General features: G+C 43.4%; 1 long non-coding RNA gene across 1 annotated transcript in view; it reads left to right on the top strand.

Moving 5' to 3' along the window:
- LOC103350172 (uncharacterized) overlaps positions 1-17,778 on the top strand; it is a 28,739-nt gene extending 10,961 nt beyond the window's left edge. Inside the window, exons 2-3 of the long non-coding RNA XR_518255.4 lie at positions 6,043-6,525; positions 16,515-17,778. This is a non-coding gene — a long non-coding RNA (uncharacterized lncRNA). The remainder of the gene's footprint in view (positions 1-6,042; positions 6,526-16,514) is intronic.
- The last annotated feature ends 3,338 nt before the right edge of the window (positions 17,779-21,116 follow it).

Below are 21,116 nucleotides of genomic sequence, written 5' to 3'. Positions count from 1 at the left end.
AAAAAGTATAAATTAGCATGTACACAGCACAGGTCAGTGAAGACATTTATAACTATCTATGCACTAAATAAAATGGCACCCACACATTTTTTATATGCTTTGCGTATTAACTTCTGGATAGGAAAGGAAGTATAGTGTTGGGCTTTCTATGTCTGTCTTATTTCACTTAGGATGATGACCTCCAATTCCAGCCGCTTAGTTCAAATGTCAGGATTTCACTCTTTTTAAATGCCAAGCAATCTTCCATGGTGTTTACATACCACATTTTCTTTCTCCAATCATAATTTCATGGACATCTGGGTTGATTCCATATCTTTGCTATTGTGAATCGGGCTGCTATAAACATGGGAATGCAGGTATTTTTCAGATGCTGACCTCATTTTCTTAGATATATTTTCAAAAAGTGGGAAAGCTGGGTCATATGGCTGATCCATTTTTAGGAATCTCCATACTGCTGTTCGTAATGGTTGCACTAATAAGTGGTTGCACTACATTTTCCCAAGCAGTGAATTGGGGTAACCTCTTTTCCACAGCCTCACTAGCACATTGATGAGATTAGCAACTTTCACTCTAACTGTTCAAGAAGAACAGTGACCAACATGATGTGGGATGATCACACAGCAAGCTCTGTGTTCTTTCTTTTTTTAAGTTTTTGTTTATTTATTTGAAAGGCAGAATGACTGAGAGGAACAGACAGAGAGAGGGAGATTGATCTTCCTTCCAGTAGTTCACTCCCCATATGCCTACAACAGTCAGGGACACCTTCCAGGTTTCCCACATGGGTAGCAGGAACCCAAATACTTGGGGAACATTATCTGCTGCCTCCTTAAACAAAACCAGGAAGCTGGCTTGGAACTGGAGGAGCCAGAACTTGAACCAGCCTCCCAATAAGGGATGTGGGCATTGCAAGTGGCAGTTTAACTGCTATGCCACAATGCCTGCCTCCCATACCCATGTTCATTTTGCATTTTCAGTCCAGGCACTTAGCAAAGAATGAGTTAAGAGCTTCAAGAGCATCTCATTAGGATGTCAAATAGTGGATCCAGCCAGGATTATCTAGAGTAATGAATCATCAGACATTTTACATAAACCGCTATGCTGAGCCAAGTGGAAGTCAGTATGAATTTGACAGTTTGACCTTGCACCTTTGATTCATCAGATGCTGGGACCCCACCCACCCCAAGGATGTATACTACTTATTCGTGGATGTGGACATACATACAAATCATTATTGGACTACAAGTAAGGCATGCTATATTTTCCATTCTCTTCTTCACTTTCTCTGTTTTATGTTCTTCAAGATGAATTCTTCATTGCAATCACATATAGATTGAGTCACTGAGTCAGCTTATTATTCCTATCCCATTTTATTAATTACAGCTTTCATTATTGTGAATTTTCTTTTGTGGCCATTAATTATACCAAATACATTTTTTTACATCAAATAATGCAGATCTAATTTTGGCAAGACACAGTGACTATTTCATCATATGGTGGGGGCGGAGCTACATCAACAACATAGACTAGTATCTGGAGTTTGAGTCATTGCCAGTTTGTTTTTCAGTCATGGCTTCATCTATGTTCAGTGTACTCTAGGAAAAGATATTTCAAATTCCAATGAGATTAGCACACTATGATGACCAGACTTGCATCCAAATTAACAAGAGGATGGAAATTTTAAATCAGGTTTTTCTGTTACAACAGAAAAAAATGAGGGTGAGGTGTGGTGGGCATTTGGCACAGCAGCTTAAATTGTCACTTTGTCTTCTGCGTCTTCTAAGGGAGTTCCTGGTTTGAGTCCTGGCTCCCCTGCTTCCAATCCAGCTTCCCACTAATGTGCATCCTGGGAGGCAGCAGGTGATAACTCAGGTACTTGGGTCCCTGTGTTCACCAGTACAGGTGACCCAGAATGAGATCCTGGCTTCTTAGGCCTGGCCAAGCCTTGGATGTTGTGGACATTTGAGGTTTAAACCAGTCAATGGAAGATATTCTTTCTTTCTTTCGTTCTCTCTCTCTCTCTCTCTCTCCATCCAGATTTCAAATATAAAGAAAATAAATTTAAGAAACAAATTTTTAGTGAGGGTGGAGGGAGGCCAAGGACTATGCTTCCTCTAGGAATGCCTGTGCGCTACACAGGGAAGTTAGAGTGTGGTCAGTTTGGACACAACCCCAGATGCAGTTGGAGATGCTGTTGGATAAAGGCCACCCTCCCCCTCATGCATCTGCCCTCTGCCCACCAATCTCCAGGCTCCTGGGAAGAGTCATCAGTGTGATGGTGAGATACCTTACTAGACATAGGTTGTGCTGAACTTGGGTTGGGGATAGCACCTTAGGGGCCAACATGCTTGACCTTGCTTCTGGTCTTACCAACCTGCATCAGATATGGAGCAGAAAAATGACCATGGTTGAGAAGAAGCAATGAGCAGGTCAGGCATGATCCAGGGACTTCCATGTCCTGAGCTGGAAGACAACCCAAATATCCTAACAGGACAACCCAAATATCCTAAAACTCTCACCCCTCTTCCTAGTACATGTTTATCCCAGGACCTTGAACAAGTCGTTTAAACTTCCTTAGGGTTCATATTCTTAAAATGTGTAAGATGAGAGCGTTGCTTAAAGTTACAAAAGTAACTTTTATCATTGAGTGCATACTATAAGCCAGGTAGTCCTCTAAGTGCTCTATAAAATCTGCCACATTTACTCTTCAGCCCAACCCAGTCACGTAGGCACTGCTCCTACCATCTGTTAGAGAGGACAGAACTGCCTTGTGGGGAGGTTAGTAACTCACTCATTGAAGATTTCATGGTCAGGCCTGGCTGGGCCAGGCATTTCAAATCAACCTTTGAGGTACCCCTCTCTAGCCCCATGGACCACCTTAGGCCATCTAATTAGATCAGTAAGAGTCTGAAGTATTTCGTACACTGCCTGAGACACATGGTGTGGGAAGACTGCAGCGCTACCACAGTAGGGAGCTCAGCAGAGATGTGGCATAAACAGAGGCTTCTGAAACTTCAGTCCAGAATCCTCTCCTCTCCCAAAGTTGGACCTGGATCACCCTCCCTAAGGTGTGGGAAGCTAAAATTAAAAATGACAAATTAAGACCACAGGATATAGAGCAGGAAGGGCTTGTGAAGGTCAGCCGACCCAGTTTCCTGATTGTTCAGTTGAGCAATACACAGTCTTGAAGGGGAGGATGTGGGCAGGTCCAAGCTCAAAAAACAGATTAGGGCCAGGTTCTGGTTCCAGGTGCTGTCACCCAAGTTCATGCCATGGTTCCAGTATGGTGTGTCCCTTCTACACTCATTAGAATTTAATCCCAATTTTGAGGTATTAGGAGGGTGAAGGCCTAAGGACTTGGGTCCCTGACACCCACATGGGAAACCCAGATTCAGTTCTGGGTTCCTGGCTTCAGGTTGGCCCAGCCTCAGCTGTTGGGCATTTGAGGAATGTGAATAGTGAATCAGTGAATAGAAGCTGTCTCTCTGTCTGTCTCTGTCTCTGTCTATCTCTCTTTGCCTTTCAAATAAATTAAAATTCTCAATTTTAAAAAGCATGGAAACTTAATCCAACTATAATATTTATAAGTAGGGTGTTTGGGGTGATTAGGGTTAGAGAAAGCTATCAGGGTGGAGTCCTCATAACTGAATACAAGTAGCTTTGTAAGAAAAGGGAGAGAGACAAGGGGATGCAAGCAGACACTCCCTGTCTCTCAGCATGTGATGCTCTGTGTCACATCAGGACTCTACCAGCAAGATTCTGAGTTATCATCAAGGCCATGTTGGAAAGAGTCCACAGGTACATGTCTCATGCTTTGCCCTCCTCCTGCCCTCTCAGATTTCTCTGGAAACTGTCTCCTTATCCTCTCCTGCTCTCATGGACCTTTCCCAGAACAAAGATGCTTTGGGGACACCTGCTTCTGACTCAGAGTAAGCAAGCATTTGAAATGGTGCTGGATGCAGAGGGGTGCAAGGCCACACTTTTTCTGCCTGGAGCATTGTATATTCCTCAGGAGGCTCCTCATGCTCCTCTGTTTTCCTCCCCTTTTCCCTTCCCTCACCAATTCTGGAAGCACCAGGTTTTGCAGACAGTCAACTTGGGTTGAGACCATATATTTGCCACTTAATAGGTGGATGACTACTAAGCAACTTACTAAATTACTGAATTTACCTGAATTTAGTTTCCAAATCTATAAACTGTGATGGTTACGTCTTCCTCAAAGAGCTCTCGTGAAGATGAAATGAGATGTCATAAACCAAACTACACCTTATCTTTTTATGGCACATGGTCACTCTGATTTGTTTGCTGATACGCTAGTGGCATTCCATTCCCCAAGTCCTTCCTCAAATTTAAGAGCACCAACCTCATAATGTTTCTATAAGAATTTAGTCAAAATTCTTATATGGAATTTATATGGAACCAACCCGGATGCCCATCAAATGATGACTGGATAAAGAAATTATGGCATATATACACTATGGAATACTACTCAGCAGTATAATGAAATCCTATCTTTTATAACAAAATGGATGCAACTGGAAACCATTATACTTAATGAAATTACTCATTCCCAAAAATACCAATACCATATGTTTTCCCTGATCTGTGGTAACTAGTAGAGTATCTAAAATGTAATGTATAGGAGTGAAATTGACATTTTGAGGTTCAATGATTGGTTACAGCCCTTGTCTCTACCGTTGAGGAACAGTGGTCTTTTGTCCTCATACTATTTGTTGAACTCTTTACATACTATAGGGTTAATCTTATCAGTATAAAGAAAACTGAAAATAGATCTTTGAAAAGATTGAGAGGAATAGGAGAGAGAGGAGGAAGAAGGGTGGGAGTGGGGAGAGAGGGAGTAATTCATCTCATAGGGTGAGAAAAATTACTATGTTCCTAAATTTATATATATGAAATGCATGAAGTTTGTATATCTTAAAGAAATTTTTAAAAAAATAATTTAGTGAATTGTTACATTCAAATATTTGGAAGAGAATCATTTATGATGATTTATATTTTTGTTGCATACCAAATGCTATGGCAGGTGTTAAAGACATTGACGTGAAGATACAGATTAAGCTCCCAAAATGTGTATGAGCATTCTATTGACATAATTTGAAGGCAAATGGAAAAAGGCTCAGGGAATTCATTGATTTTTGCCAAGATTCTCAGCTGGTATGTGACAAAGAAAGCACTCAAGTCCAAATCTTATTCCAATCCCTATGATCTTTATACTTCGATATCAGATAGTGTTGCTTTATTTCAACTCTTCTCCAGTATGATCATATCCTTGGCATTGACCAAAAAGCCTTTTTCTATGGTTCTCATCCCCAGATGCTGCTTGGGTTTCAAGTATGGAAGATAAAGATAAAGAGATAAAGAGAGCAAAGAAAATAATTTATCTACACACACATGTAATATGTATGTGTGAGAGAAAGAATTCTCTTGTCAGACACCAGGCTAAAGGTGGTTTTACTAAGGACTTGAAAATTTGTCATGTTTGATGAGTTTTCTGTAGGGCCTTTATTATTCTTCTCAGAAAACTAAGTCTTAAGGGAAAAAAATGAGACACTTTCCAAGTAGCTGCAGGATCTTGGATTCACGCCCTTCCTTGAGTCATAGCTTCTAAGCTTAACTCCCTCATTCAAAAGCTATCAGGGGTGGAACAAGCATTTGGCCCAGCAGTTAAGACACCACTTGAGATGCCCACAGCACATGCCACAGTGCCTGGTTCAAGTTCTGGCTCAGTACCAGATCTCAGCTTCCTGACGACACTCACCCCAAGGTGCTACCGGTAATAGGTCAAGTCATTGAGTTCCTGCCAGCCAGGTGGGAGACCTGAATAGAGTTCCCAGCTCCTGGCTTTGGTCTGGCCCAGCTCGTCTATTCTGGGCATTTGGGAAAGGAACCTCCAGAAGAAAGGTCTCTCTCTACCTGTCTGTCTCTGTGCCTTTCAAGCAGATTTTAAAAAGTAGTTTTAAAAATAAAAATGTTGATCAAATCAGGCCTCTCACATTTGGTGTGTTCGTCTCCTTTGTTCCACAGTTTCTCAGCAGCATCTGCGAGCTGGATACCATGCTGAGAATGCAGGGATATGTGTAAGACCACACAAAGGCAAGCCGTGACACAGGACAAGAGAAGCGCACTTACCATGAGCTCCAAAGCTGAACTGGTTATAATGCAGAAACACTCACCCACTTGCAACAGAAGAGGCAACCAATAAGTACTCAGTGAATGAATGAAACAACTGAGATAAATCTGGGTATTCAAAAAGAAAGGTCAGCAACCGGAGAGCAGTCTCTGTGTGCTCTACCATCCTACCAGCACCCTACGACGTGCACCAACTGTGTGCTCAGTGCCCAGCCATAAATCTCATGTGCACCAGAGAACTCAAAATCTAGTAAGAAATAAATCAAGTCAACGTGAAGAGTACAACCCAATGAATCACACCTGAGCAGGCAGCTCACACTGACACTCTCGGGCTGCAATCAAAACAGTAACTGCGCGAGTGATCATGTAGGCTGGCAGGTAAGGTGCCACAGCCCATTTTGCAGTGTTTGGGCTTGATTTCCAGATTCAGCTCCTGACTCCAGCTTCCCAACAACTGCAGACCCCAGGGAGCAGCAGTGATTGGTTTCCTGTGACCCACATAGGAGACCTGGACTGTGTTCATAGCTCCCAGCTTCATCCCAGTCCAGCCCTGGCTACTGAGGATACTTGGGAGTAAACCTATCAAATGGGAGCTCTCTGTATCTGTCTGTCTCTTCCCTCTCCCCTTCCATCTCTCTGCTTTTCAAATAAATATTCTTTTTTTTTTTTTTTTTTTTTTTTTTGACAGGCAGAGTGGACAGTGAGAGAGAGAGACAGAGAGAAAGGTCTTCCTTTGCCGTTGGTTCACACTCCAATGGCCGCCACAGCTGGCACGCTGCGGCTGGCGCACCGCGCTGATCCGATGGCAGGAGCCAGGTACTTCTCCTGGTCTCCCATGGGGTGCAGGGCCCAAGCACTTGGGCCATCCTCCACTGCACTCGTGGGCCACAGCAGAGAGCTGGCCTGGAAGAGGGGCAACCGGGACAGAATCCGGTGCCCCGACCGGGACTAGAACCTGGTGTGCCGGCGCCGCAAGGTGGAGGATTAGCCTACTGAGCTGCTGCGCTGGCCCAGCATTCAGTCTTTAAAAGGAAGGGAATCTTCCCATTTGCAGCAACATGGATGCTCCTGGAGGACATTATGGCAAGTGAAGTAAGCCAGACCCAGAAGACCACAAGGCACGTGATCTCACTCCTCACTTACAGGAGCAGGGAAGGAAAGGCTGATTACCAAAGCCTGGAGGGCAGGGAAATTCAGATTTTTTTTTTACAAAGTAATTATCTGTGAATGCCTCCTATCCTTCTAAACTGCACAGAGGGGTTCCTGGATTCCGGATGAAAGCTCAGGTAAGTCTCCCGACTTCCCCACTGGCTCTTGGGTAATCAGGAGTTTGTCAGCCACTTAAAGTTCAGAAGTGCACACTCAAGGCCAGAATTAGAAAGGAGAGTCAGCGTAATGACCAAAGCTTCCAATCCATTTAAGATGTGGACTTCCTCCTCCATCTACCACAGCCTGGGCAAGGGGTACAGACCCATTCTTCGCTCTTTTGTCACTCAGATCTTCCTCCTTCAATTGCCAACTCTGATTTGTGACTACTTCCAAGTTCTAGACTGCTACAGGAATAGAAAAGAGACATTCATAAACAAAGAGACAGGAAACTGTTTACCTCACAGATTTCTTCATGAACTAGTGCTGACTCTTTGGTCCTGGTACCTGATTAAAGATGAGTAAAATTGGGGCAGGGGCTGGGATCTCTGGATTTGCAAAGGTCCCCCTTGTTGTCACTTAATGCCACTTCCATGCAATGAATAATGGGTTTCCTTTCAGCTGGCTGCCCTTCTCCCTGTTCAGTCCCATTTTTCCAGCAATCCAGTCTGCACAGAACAATCCGAGTCACATATCCCAGCCCAGTGTTGATGTGGGTAGACATTTGCTGTGATTTGGATATGGTTTTGTTATGGGAATGTAGGTAGCTAGGAGAGGAGCTAAGGTCTCTCTCACAGCTCCTCGATGACCTGCGTGGGTTGTTGATTGACAGGTCCAGCAATTCGAAGTTTGACAGCTGCAGCTGCCGCACCCTGGACAGCTGCCACCTGCCCATATGACAGCCTTGTCCAACCTGCATGACAAGTCTCCTGTGTACTATCCAAATTCCCTTCCCTTTCTCTGCACAACCCTATTCTCCCTTTCTAGGCACCATGCAGGCCCTTGCACCAATAAGTCCCCTCCCCTTTCATGTAGCAGAAACCACAAGTTTCTCAATGTTGCCAACTTCGATCCAGCGCCAGCTGGAAAATGCAAAGTGGCTGCAGGATTTGTCCCCTTGATGACTTTTAGGTCATTATAACAAAATTATTATGGAAGGCACTCCCACTCCCATGCTGTGTCTGATGCCATGACACTGCCAATATTTCTGACAAAGGGCATGGAAATAGGTGGTGCTCCGCTCCCTTTTGACTATTCAGCTGGACTCTACCCGACACATCACCCTCTATGCCCCTGGAGAGTATAAAGTATAAAGGAAAGTGGTGTTTTCCTGGTTCAGGGCTTCATGTGTCTTTGACTGTTTATTCACGCCCTACTTGGGTGTTGAGTCCACACTTCTGTTTGCTTGGAATAAGCCCTGCTCTCCTGTACATCTTTATGTCTCCACCTTTGACTCTTCTTCCACATGTAGAGGGAAGGCCCTGCAAGAAGCTGAGCAAAGAGACCCGCAGCCCACAGCAGTTTGTTTGGCCCCCAAGAGTGTGTAACTGGGAGGAGCTTAGTCCTCGGTGTGGTGGTATTGGGAGGTGGTGGGAGCTCCTTGGGTTACTGGGGCATGGTTTTCAGAAGGGATTAAGATGGTTCTCATGGGACCCTGGGTTAGTTCCTGTGAAAATGAGTTGTCAGAAGAGCAAGCATGATCTCTAAGTCACTCTGGCTTTCTGTCTGCTCGTGAGATCATTCCTTTCTATAAGTGCCCCCACCATCATGGTCCTCACCAAAGCTGGGCTGAGGCTGGCACCATGCTCTTACACCTTCAGAGCTGTGAGATAAGCAGACCTCTTTTTAAATAAGTGTTTAGCCTCAGGAATTTTGTTCTAGTCATGGAAACCGTCTAATACAAACTGGCAGAGGCTCCAGGCCCACTCTGCACCCCACATAGTCTCTGTCTACTCTTCAGGATACAGACACATGCACCTTTGACCTGAAAACCTCTCAGAGGCAGGGTAATGCAATGCGGCCACCTCTCCCCCAGCCCAGCTAGGCTGCCTCTGCTGGTCACTTTCCTAGAGTCAGAGCCAGCCCAGCTGTCACCCTTGTTTGAAAGGACCTGAGCCTACCTCTCCCAGTAGCACCTGTGGAAACTCTCACTCTTGTTTTGAAAGAAGGAGATTACATCATGCTCCCTACCCAAAACTTGGAAGTGTGGGAGTCAAAGCATACCTTGCATCAAGGAAGCTGCTCACGAATCTTCTTTGTCCCTCCTACCATTTAGCTTACCTGTAATCTTTTGTATCTTCAATGTGGATGTGGGGGTTAAGAGCTACAGGATCAATTTTGGCTCATCTCCTTTGTAAATTCCACATTCAGTGAATGCAGCTTCTATGGAAACTTGATTCCAAGGCCAATGCTTTCATCTGAACAACTCACCCCATAGACAAGTTAAGTGTGCCCCCACTTCTCATATTAGCCAGCATACAATACATAAATCATTTCCCAAACTAGCTCTGAAAACAATTCTCTCCAGTTCTAGTCTCACTAGACTGGTTCTAGACTAGAGCTAGTTCTAGTCCCACCAGACCCCCCCGGGACAGCCTCAGCCCATACTGCTGTCACTACCCCTCCCTCCTATGTCCCTTACTGTCTGTGCTATGCCAGTGACACAAAATCTACCCTGCATATAGCAGGGCCTCTGTGGTTGATTTTTGAGTCACTGACTTAAAGAGACTGTCAATTGCAGCTGTAACACATTACCTACTCCCCTTACATCCACTGCCAATCTTTCTCCAAAGCCTTCAGCATCCATTCATGCATAGCATGATGGACACAAGCCACCCTGGGCCATAGCTATTGCCTTTAAGGCATTTCTCTGCTGTTAATAAGTGAGGAAATTAATCTTTCTTGAACCCCTACTTGCCAGGTGCCGATCCTTATTCCACTTATTTTCCAAAATAACCCTAAGGAAGATGTATTACCTTACCATTTTTTTTTTCAGATAAGGAAACTGGGTTTGAAGCAAGCTAGGTAGCATGCCTGAAGACATACAACATCTAAAGGGCGGTGTTAGGTTGAAGTCCCTTTGGCTCCCAAACCAATGAGCTGTAGTGGAAAGGGAAGTCAACTAGGAGACAAGAGATAAGGAGTTTCTCCCTGCGACTGCATTGACTCTGGTCTTGGAGAATTTCCATCTGCTGCCTGAGCTTCCTCATCCGCAGATGGAGGAGTTGGATACAGTGAGCATGCATACCCTTCCCAACGACAGAACTTAGAGCTCCTGAAAGGTGCTTCTATCAGTCTCCTGTTTCACATCGCCCAGATGCTTTCATTCAGAATTTCCCGTGTAGTAATCTGTCCCATCATGTTATTTCCTGCCTGCACTTCTAACCTCCCTCATTTGGGATCATTTGTGTTGCATTTTTGCTGCTCATGTTTATCAAGGGCCCGATTTAGAATCATCTGCAAATCTCATCAAAGGGCGCTTATTCACCTCCTACCCAGGGAAGCATCAGGAGCCAAGTGAAATACCAATGGCAGCATTTGCATTCTGATCACCTTCTTCCTTTTCACATGTTTCTCTAAATAACTGCCCTCAAAGTGGGTTAGCACTATCCTGAAAACCTGTGGCTTGGGGTTAGACATGCTTGGGTAGGAACTTTGGGGAAGTTACTTAACCTTCACATAACCTTTGAACTTCAGCTTCTCCATGTGGGAAGCAGGGATAATTACACCCACCCTCAAAGGATTGTTTGGAGTATTAGAATTCCATGGAGCAGGGCAGGCATTTGGCCTAGCAGTTAGGCCCCTGATCAGGATGCCCACATCCCACATCAGACTGTCTGCATTTAATGCTTGGCTCTGACTATGGCTCCAGATTCCAGCTTCCTGCTAACACGGAACCCAGACGCAACAGTGATGGCTCAAGTGTCTGAGTTACTACCACTCATGTGGGATCTGAACTGAGTTCCCAGCTCTCAGCTTTACCCCAGCCCACCTGCCTACCCCCCAGTTATTGTGGGCATTTGGGGAGTATACCACCTCATGGGAACTCCCTCATTCATTCATTTATTCTCGCTCTCACTCTCGCTCTCTCTCACTCGCTTGCTCTCACTCTCACTCTCCAATAAATACAAAAATACAGTTTTTAAGAGGAATTCCATGTGGCATATGGAGCAGGTTAGCACAGGGCCTGGAACCACTTACTCCCCTCCTCCAGTCCCCATCTCTGAAGGCTGTGAGAATGGCCATCAAGCAGAGATTTTAGTTTCTGGAACTGAAAGTCTTCTTTCTCTTTATCCAAATAGCATCATGGTTTTCCTAGCAATGGCATATATTTCCCACATATTTCCTCAAACACCTTCAGGCATATCATGTTTACCTTTAGCTGACGAATTAAAACAGAAAAAGAAACCCCAGGTCTCTCTGGTGAGTGATTTGGGGGAGTTATTCAATCTTGCTAAGCCTCTTTTAATTAAGCCTCTCCAAGCCTTTACATTTTGCATTGCTGCAGGGATTAAATGAAGCAATGCAAGTATAATGCCAGGCTGTAATAGATACCGGATATATCATATAGGTCTGGATTTCAATCCCCCTCTCTTATTTAATAACTTAGAGATCTCTTTAGAGACCTAGTTTCCACATCTGTCATTGGAGATAATTCTTATCTTTATAAAAAAAGATTGATTGATTGATTTAAAAGTCAGAGTTACAGAGAGAAGGAGAACCTTCTATCCACTTCCCAAATTGCTTCTATTCATTTCCCAAATGACTACAATGGCCAGGGCTGAGCCAGGCCAAAGCCAGGAACCATGAGCTTCTTCCAGGTGTCCCATGTGGGAAGAGGGGCCCATACCACTTAGACCATCTTCCACTGCTTTCCTGGGCCATTAACAGGGAGCTGAATCAGAAGTGGAGCAACTGGAACACAAATTGGCACCCATATAGGATGCCAGAGTCGTAGGCAGTAGCTTAACACACTGTGCCACAAAGCCAGCCCCAAAAATTCTTATCTTAATGTGGTTGTGAGTGTGCGTGCGACAACATCGGTGAACGTGCCTAACACACAGAAGCGTTCAGCACAGGGTGTATTCCCTCCCTTTTCCTGAACATTTATTTCTGTGTTGTGTTGTCATGGTTAGGAACAGGAAAGGAGCATGAAGATAAAGTAGAAAGCCACAAAGGCAAAACAGGTGAAATGTATCCCTTTCTTTGCAGGGTCTCTAGGAGTTAAATTTGGAATGTGGTTGGGACATCAGGAAGATTCTGTGTAAATAAAAACCTCACCAGACGATCACATTTGTTTCATATCAAAATCATTCAGATCCAAAGATGCATTCTCAACAGTTGACATCCAATTCAGTTGCAGGCTCATCCAGCTTTTAAAAACTGATCCAAACTTGACAAGAGGCTGATCTCATGGATCTTTCCAGGACATCCTACTCCCAGTCGATTTCCTGGGAAGGAAGTGGCTCGCCTGACTGTCAAAAACAAAACTGCGACTTCAGAAACAGCCCAGTTGAATCTCATAAATTACTCCTGCCATAGCCTCTCTGCCTTTCACTTGAGATTTACTGTACACAAAATAATTCATGTCCTTTCCTGCGCTCATGGGATCCTAGAACCCCAGCACTAGCAGGCCCTCAGAAAGCTTGCCTCTTCTCTCCCATTAACCAGCCACCAAATCCTAGCCGTTCTACCCTCTTGCTATTTCCCAAGTCTGTCTTTCTCTTCAACCCAGCTTTTACTTCCCCGGCCAAACTTTTATCCCTTCTCTACTAGACAATTGCATGGATGACCTAAATCTCAGAAATCTACCTGTCCACCCTCTATGTTACAGTCAACAGCTTTAAACTCTGTAAGTATGATCATACCACTTCCTGCTTAGCCCCACCCCCACACCAGAGGCTCCCTTCAGGATAGGGGAAAAGAAAAAGCTCATCTTGGTCAATGACGCTCTTAGTGTGTTCTTACCTTCATCTATCTGCACCCTGTCATTGTCCCAAGTATACCCTATACCCCAGTCATAGTTAGGTTGGAGTGGGTGTCTCTTTTGTTTCTGGAAGGCTCTACTACACCTGGAACTCCCTGAAAATCATTATGTGCTCTTGAAAATAGGAAAATGTCAAGCTCCTCTGTAGGATTTCCCTGACCTCTCTGTCCACTCCCAGGCACAGTTAGCTTCTCCCTTGCCTTTGCCCACATATTTTATACCCACTGGCTTTCCACTGTCTTGGAGTGATTTTTTTTTTGCATGTCTGTTTTTCCCACTGTACTTTGAATCCTTCAAAGCTAAAGCTATGCCATATCATCTTCAAGTGGAGTGGAGACAGTCACTGAACATCTCCTAGTGCTGAGGCTCTAAATACAAACATACACCCTACGCTCAAATGCCTTACAACCTGGCAAGGAGCTAACACAGAGAGTCAAATAATAATACAGGGGCGGGCGCCATGGTGCACTAGATTAATCCTCTGCCTGCGGCGCCGGCATCCCATATGGGCGACAGTTCTAGTCCCGGTTGTTCTTCTTCCAGTCCAGCTCTCTGCTGTGGAAAAGCAGTAGAAGATGGCCCAGGTGCTTGGGCGTCTGCACCCACATGGGAGACCAGGAAGAAACTCCTGGCTCCTGGCTTCGGATCGGCACGGCTTCGGCTGTTGCGGCCACTTGGGGAGTGAACCAACAGAAGGAAGACCTTTCTCTCTCTCTCTCTCTCTCTCACTGTCTGTAATTCTACTTGTAAAATAAATAAATTAATTAATTAATTTAAATTAAAATTAAAAATAATAATGTAGTGTGGCGTAATAAAAGGAAGCACAAGATACTCTTACTGGAACCCCAAGGAGAGGCCATGTCCCATAAGGATGAGAAGGGAGGAGAGAAAGAGCTCCCAAATGGAGACAACAAAAGTTATTTCCTTTAAAGTTGAATTGTGTTCAGGCTTTTAGAACTTCAGGTTTGTGATCCAATATGGCAGACTCGGCATCTCACCCAGATAAGATCCTATAGAACAGACAACACAGTTGTACAATATAGAATACATAAATCATTGGCAGTTCTGATGAGAGAGAGAACAAGATGGGGTGGGGCAGGAGAGAGAGAGAGAGAGAGAGAATATGAATGTGAAGGCATCTACAAGCCAGAGATTTACACAGATTTCTGGCAGGCCTGTGGAAAGCACATGGGACCACTGAGGTAGAAGCAAGAGTACAAGGTCACAGTGAAAGATACAAAACGAAGGCTACAGTGGTGTGTGATGTGCATCACCGGATGGAGTCCCAGAGAGAACTCTGCCTGGGGATCAAAGAAAGCAGAGATGGCCGTGCTGATAGTGTCAAGGCCAGCCTTGGGGTGGTCCATAGTGTGGGTGGAAGCAGAGAAGAGTTCAGTGTAAGTCCACAGGCCCATCAGGACTAGAAACAAAGGGGAGAAGTATGCTTCTATCCAGAGGGGAGCATGCCACAGTGCTCCAAACCCAGAATCCACTCATGGTGGGAAATCGTGAGGGCTCAAGCAAACTCCTCTGCTCCCCACTGTGCACAATAAACTCCAGCCTGCCATTCGGTAAAACCTGCCAATCTGCACAGAGCTCCCCACCAGCTCTCCCGTCTGTAGAAAAAGCCTGCTGGGAAAATCAACCCGCTGCATTACATAGGGAGCCCAAGCCAGCCACCGATGCTAACAAACAGGAGGTCCATGAACAAAAGAAGACCAGGGGGTCAAGATGTGAGGAAAACTGATGATAAAGAAAAAGACAAAGATTCTGAAACAACAAATATCTAAAAGGAATAAAAATAAGCAAGAGATCAGAAGAAAAATTTCAAAGTAAATTGAATCAGTAACCTCTAAGACATTTGAGAAGTCATCATTACTATGAGAAACAAGCAGTCAAGGAAATATAAGCTGTTTGTCAACATTAAAAAAATTTTTAACGGGGGAGTCCAGTGCTGTGGCACAGCTGGTTAAGCTGCTAATTGCAATGCCCACATCCCAAACTGGCACTGATTCAAGCCCCAGCTGCTCCACTTCCAATCCAGCTCTCTGCTAATGTGCCTGAGAAAGCAATGGAGGATGGCCCAAGTCCTTGGGTCCCTGCACCCACATGGGAGACCAGGATGAGGCTCCTGGCTCCTGGCTCCTGGCTCCTGGCTCCTGGCTTCAGCCTGGTCCTGTGATGGCTGCTGTGACCATATTAGGAGTAAACTAGAGGATGGAAAATCTCTCTCTCTCTCTCTTTCTCTCTCTCTCTGTGTGTGTGTGTGTCCCTCTCTTTCTCTGTGTAACTCTGCATTTCAAAGAAATAAAATAAACCTTAAACAGAAAAATTTTAATAGAAAGTTCTATAATAGATAGGCCATGGTTAAAGACTAAATTGGTAATCTGAAAGATGAAATCAAGGAACACTTAGCAAACAGTGAGGAAGAGACAGATATAAGACAATAGTTAATCTACATGGAAAATAGATCCAGAAGGCTCAGCAGTCCTAGAATATGAGTTTCAGACATGAAGACAATAGGTGCAAAAGTGAGTGAACACCTCAGGGGTGCAGAAGAAAAATATATAGGATGGTACTGAAGAAAGATGAAAAACTATTTCTCGTGGTCTCTAGAGAGTCTACTCTTCAGGCTGAGAGAACCATTCCAGAGAGATCAATGACGGATGAAAAAGCAAAGCTGACGCAAAATCCCCACTTCCACTTATAAGCTGGTGAAATCTTCAAGCCAACAATCTTAGAGGTTGCTAGAGGAGATGACAGTATTCATATTCCCAAGGGACACAGCTCAGCCTGTCCTCCGTCTGATGCCAACAGTCCTAAACGCTGGGTCACAGAGGAGTGTCAGCAAAGTTATAAGGAAACATATTTTGAGCCTAGACTTCCAGAAACACTGTGAGGCTAATTAAAGAAGTTCCAGCATTTGGGAAGATCCCGAAAAAGTATATGGTAGACAAAACAATGATCCGCTCTTTCCCCTGCCAAAGGTGTCCACATTCTAATTCCAGAATCCTATGACTATGATACTTTACAGGCACAAGAGACTTTGCAGATGGATCAAATTAAGAGCCTGACATGAATCCTACAAAGCAGGAAATCTTCACGTACCTCATTAGCCTGATTCAGCCATTCTCAATTTATACATATTCCAAAACATCATAATGTGCACCACAAATATACACAATTTCAATTTGTCAATTTAAAAACTAGGTAAGTTTTTTTGTGTTTAATGCAGGTGACTTCACACTGTGACAAGGTAGAGGGAGGAGTGACTACAGAAGAATGACCAGAGGAGCAGGCGTTTGGCGCAGTGCTTAAGTTGCTGCTTGGGATGCCCAAAGTGCCTGGGCACAAGTCTCACCTCTGCTTCTGATACAGCTTCCTGATCGTGTGCATCCTGGGAAGGACCAGATGACAGCTCAAGTGCTTGGCTTCCTGCACCATGTGGGAGACCTGGATGGAGTCCCAGCTCCTGGTTTTGGAATGCCTCAAAACTGGCTATTGCAGGCATTTGGGGAGTAAACCAGCAGATGGAAGAACTCTCTCTCTCTCTCTCTCTCTCTCTCTCCCTTTCTCTTTCTCTCTCTGTAACATGTCTTGTCATTTGCTTTGAAGATGGAAAAACGGGGCCACTTGCCAAGGGCTACAAGCAGCCTTTAAATGCTGGAAAATGCAAAGAGACCAAGAGCCTCCAGAAAGGCACTCAGCCTTGCTTATACCTGATTTGATCCAAATGAGACCCATGTCAGATATCTGACCTACAGAACTGTAAAATAATAACTTTGGGTGGTTTTAAGCCAATAAATGTGTTTAGAGCAGTAAGAAATGGTATTTACTTCCAACATTCCTCTTCTGAAAATATTTACTTAAAGATATGATCTAGAAAAACTAAAATGGAAGATAAGAAAATGAAATAGTGGTCAGCATTTGTCGGAGTGGTTTAAGATACTACACATCCTATATGAGAGTGACTGGGTTCAAGTCCCTGGTTCTGCTTCCAATTCTAGCTTCCTACTAACGGGCACTCTGGGAATCAGCAGATGGTGGTTCAACTACTTGAATCCCTGCCAGCCACAGAGGTGACCTGGGTTAATTCCTGGTTCCTGGCTTTGTCCTGGTCTCAGCCCACCCCATCCCACAAGTGATTGGGTCATTTAGAGAATCAACCAGAAGATGGGGGTTCTTTCTCTCTCTTTTTCTGTGTGTGTGTGTCTCTATCTCTGCCTTTCAAATAAAAATAAATTAAAAATATTTTTAAAATACTCCTATACCAAATATCTTCAAAAAGTTCATAGAAAATACAGACCAAAAAATTATGCATGGATTTCAAAACATTTTTGCACCAAAACAAACCTATCTTTTAATTCCATTTTACCATATTCTTAAGTACCCTCACATGATTCAAGATAACATGGAAGTCATTCAGAAATAAAATGTATAGACCAGTCTGATGGCTATGCAGCCGATCTAGTGAGCATTCTGGCAAAGTGAGGATAGAAGGTTTATGAAAAAAAAAAAAAAACATGAATTCTGTTTCAAAAACAAAGAATTGAGAGGCAAGATGATTTTAAATATTTGACGTAGACATTAGAAAGAATGATTAGGAACTGTGGGAAGAGCTGGAGTCTGTATATGGAAGTCATGACCCAAATGTGTATGATTTTAAGCAATTGATAGAGATGGGAAAAAGAGAATCCATTTACTGCAATATCAGGAATACTCCCCCTTACACATTCTGCTTTAGAATTATGATTTCTCTCCATGGACTCAATTACATCCCCAGATTCCATAGTAAATATTGTTTACCCAATAACAACTGTCTAAAATGGCTTCTTATTTTTCATTGGGCCCTTTTGCAATCAACTGGTAAACAAGGCAATTCATATTTCATAATAATTATAGTACAGAATGCAGCTGTTATCAACATTGACAATATGAAAATGAAGTTGGCCATTAGAAGTCAGGAAAGAAGGTTAGGGGTCAGGCAAGAACTTATAGTCCAGTAGTGTCCTTTTACATAAATCGGTAAATATTGTGTGGCTGACAAAATAAAATCTAATTATGAGTATTTTTAACTTATAATCAACCAGGACCAGTATTGTGATACAGAGGGCTAAGCCACTATTTGAGACACTGGCATCCCATATGGGCGCCAGTTCAAGACCCAGCTGCTCCACTTCCAATCCAGCTCCCTACTAATGTGCCTGGGAAAGCCGCAGAAGATTGTCCACGTGGTGGACCCTTGCCATCCACATGGGAGACCCGGATGGACTTCTAGGTTCCTAGCTTTGGCCTCACCCAGCTCTAGCCATTGCCTCCATCTGGGTAGAGAAACTGTGGATGGAAGAACTCTTCTCCATCTCTCTCTCTCTCTCTCTCTCTCTCTCTCCTCTTTCCTCTCTCTGTAACTCTGCCTTTCAAATAAATAAGTAAATCTTAAAATAAAAAACTGATCTTTAAATAAATCATTCACTTAGAAAAATGCACTGAGTGACTCTAAACCAGATGTCATTCTACAAATAAGGAATATAACAGTAAACAAAACAAACAAGCCCTTTTATCACAGTTTACATTCTACTGAAGCAAAACAGAGTCTAAACAAATAAAAGAGTGCCTTATCTAGATGGTGATCAATGCTACAAATCTGAAGTCAGCAGATTTTTTCTGTAAAGAGCAGATAGTAAATATTTTGGGTTTTATAATGCTCTGTAAGTCCTCTGTCCCAGACATTTAACCCTGCCCTTGTGGTTGGAAAGCATCCCTAAATGATACATTTTAAAACGTTTGTGACTTTGTCTCAATAAAACTTTATTTACAAAAACAAGTTGTGGGCATACTTTGACCCAGAGAGCACAGGCCATGGTTTTACACCCTTGCTATAAAGAAAGATAAAGTAGGGATGGGACAAGGGACAGCCACAGGGAGAAGGGTTGTATGTTAAACAGGGAAATGAGACCTCAGAAGACACAGATACAAGGGCAAGAAGCTGAAGAAGGGGGAGGGAGTGAACTTTATATCATGTGCCTTTGGGTAAGGTATTCTAGGCAGAGGAAGCAGCAAGTGGGAGAGTACAACAAAGCAGCTGAGGCTGGAGCCAAACCAGAGAAGAGAAGAGTAATAGGAGGCAGGCTGAGAGGTATGGCGAGAATGTGGCCAGGTCTGGAGATAGAGTAGTCTTGCAACAAAATTATGGCCCCCCAAGCAGCAGCATTAGATCACCCGAGATCACAACCTGCACTTCAACAACATCCCCAGATGACTCTCCAGTGTGTTTGTTTACATTTGAAAGCTGCCAGCATGGATCCTCCTGATATATCACGAGGACTGTCACTTTTATTCCGAATGAGATAGAAAGTCATTGGCTGCTTCTGAGCAGAGGTGGGACACGATTTGACCTTTGCTTAAATGAATTACTAGGGGCTATCCTTGTGTGACCAGAGGAAGCAAGTAGGAACATTTCAACAATCCAGGTGAGAGGAGACAATGGTTAGGGCACGTGAGTAAGTAGTCCGAGTCCTTTTGACATGATGTCAACAGGAGTTGCCATCAGTTTGAATGTGGAGGATGATTTGGGACCTTAACAACTACTAGAATGAAGCTGACACTGTGAACGTGTGAGAGCACTTCTCAAAATTCATTCATTTAAACATTTTTTGAATGTTTAAATTCATGGAAACATGGGGTGTTCAAAGAGTTTGTGTAAAATAAACAGTAAGAAAAATGGTGCAGGATTTCAAGTTTTGTTGCACCAACATAAACTTCTCCTTTATTTCCGTTTTCTATGAACTTTTTGAAGTACGCTCACAAAATAGTAGATGGGGCCAAAGACCAGAATTTAGTTTTGGACACTTTGAGTTGTTTATTCTTCAACCCGGTAAAAATATCAAGCAGGCTGTGGGCATGAGTTTGGGTTTAATAGAAAAAGATCTCAACTTAAAGACCTAAAAATAATCACATGAGAAATGGAGAGTGCCACAGGACTTTGGAAGTGGAGCAGTTGTGCTAGACTGGTCACTACAAGGAAGTGGCTAATCCTACTTAAGTTTGAGAAATCAAATAACACTCAGTAAGCATATAAGTTAGAGTTATAGCAAACTACTAGAAAAAAAGAAATTACGCTAAATGAAATAAACTAAAAACAGAATGACAAATATTGTGTGATTCCACTGCTACTAGGAACTCAGGGTAGCCAAATTCATAGGAGCAGAAAGTAAAATGGTGGTTGGGTACAGGTCAATAGAAGGGGGAATAGGGAGCTACTGTTTAATAGGTTCACAGTTTCAGTTTAAAGAGATGAAAAAAATTGTAGAGATGTGTGGTGGTGGTGCTTGTATAACAGTGTGAATATATTGAAATCCACTGAATTGCACACTGGAAAAATACTGAAAATAGTAAGTTTGCTATGCACATCTTACCACAATAATTTTATTGTTTTTCTTTTTAATTCACATAACAATCAGCCACAAATACAAGGTGTAGGACTAGGGATGAGCAAAGAAGAAGGAAGTGAGGTTTATACTTTTTATTTTGTACTTTTCTGTACTGTTTGCATTCTCTAACCATATGAATACATTATTTTCAAATTTAGAAAAAGAATGAGTATGAAAGGGAAGAATTTCAACTCGTGTTTCTGCTTGACTTGCACTCAAATTCTCAAAACACTATTTTATAGAAACTGATTTCCAAGAAGCCTTCAAAGCCCCCTTTTACTATTATTATTATTACTAGAAGCCATTCCCTTGGAATCAGACACTTGTGTTTTTCCGAAGGAGCTTGAATTCAAAGCCTAAGAGGGTTAAGTGCATTTGGACACCTACTCAGCACGGCCCTCTGCCTT

Source organism: Oryctolagus cuniculus, chromosome 7 (genome assembly GCF_964237555.1).
Source record: "Oryctolagus cuniculus chromosome 7, mOryCun1.1, whole genome shotgun sequence".
NCBI classification, from domain to species: Eukaryota; Metazoa; Chordata; class Mammalia; order Lagomorpha; family Leporidae; genus Oryctolagus; species Oryctolagus cuniculus.
This window is presented reverse-complemented; position numbering and strand designations above follow the sequence as displayed.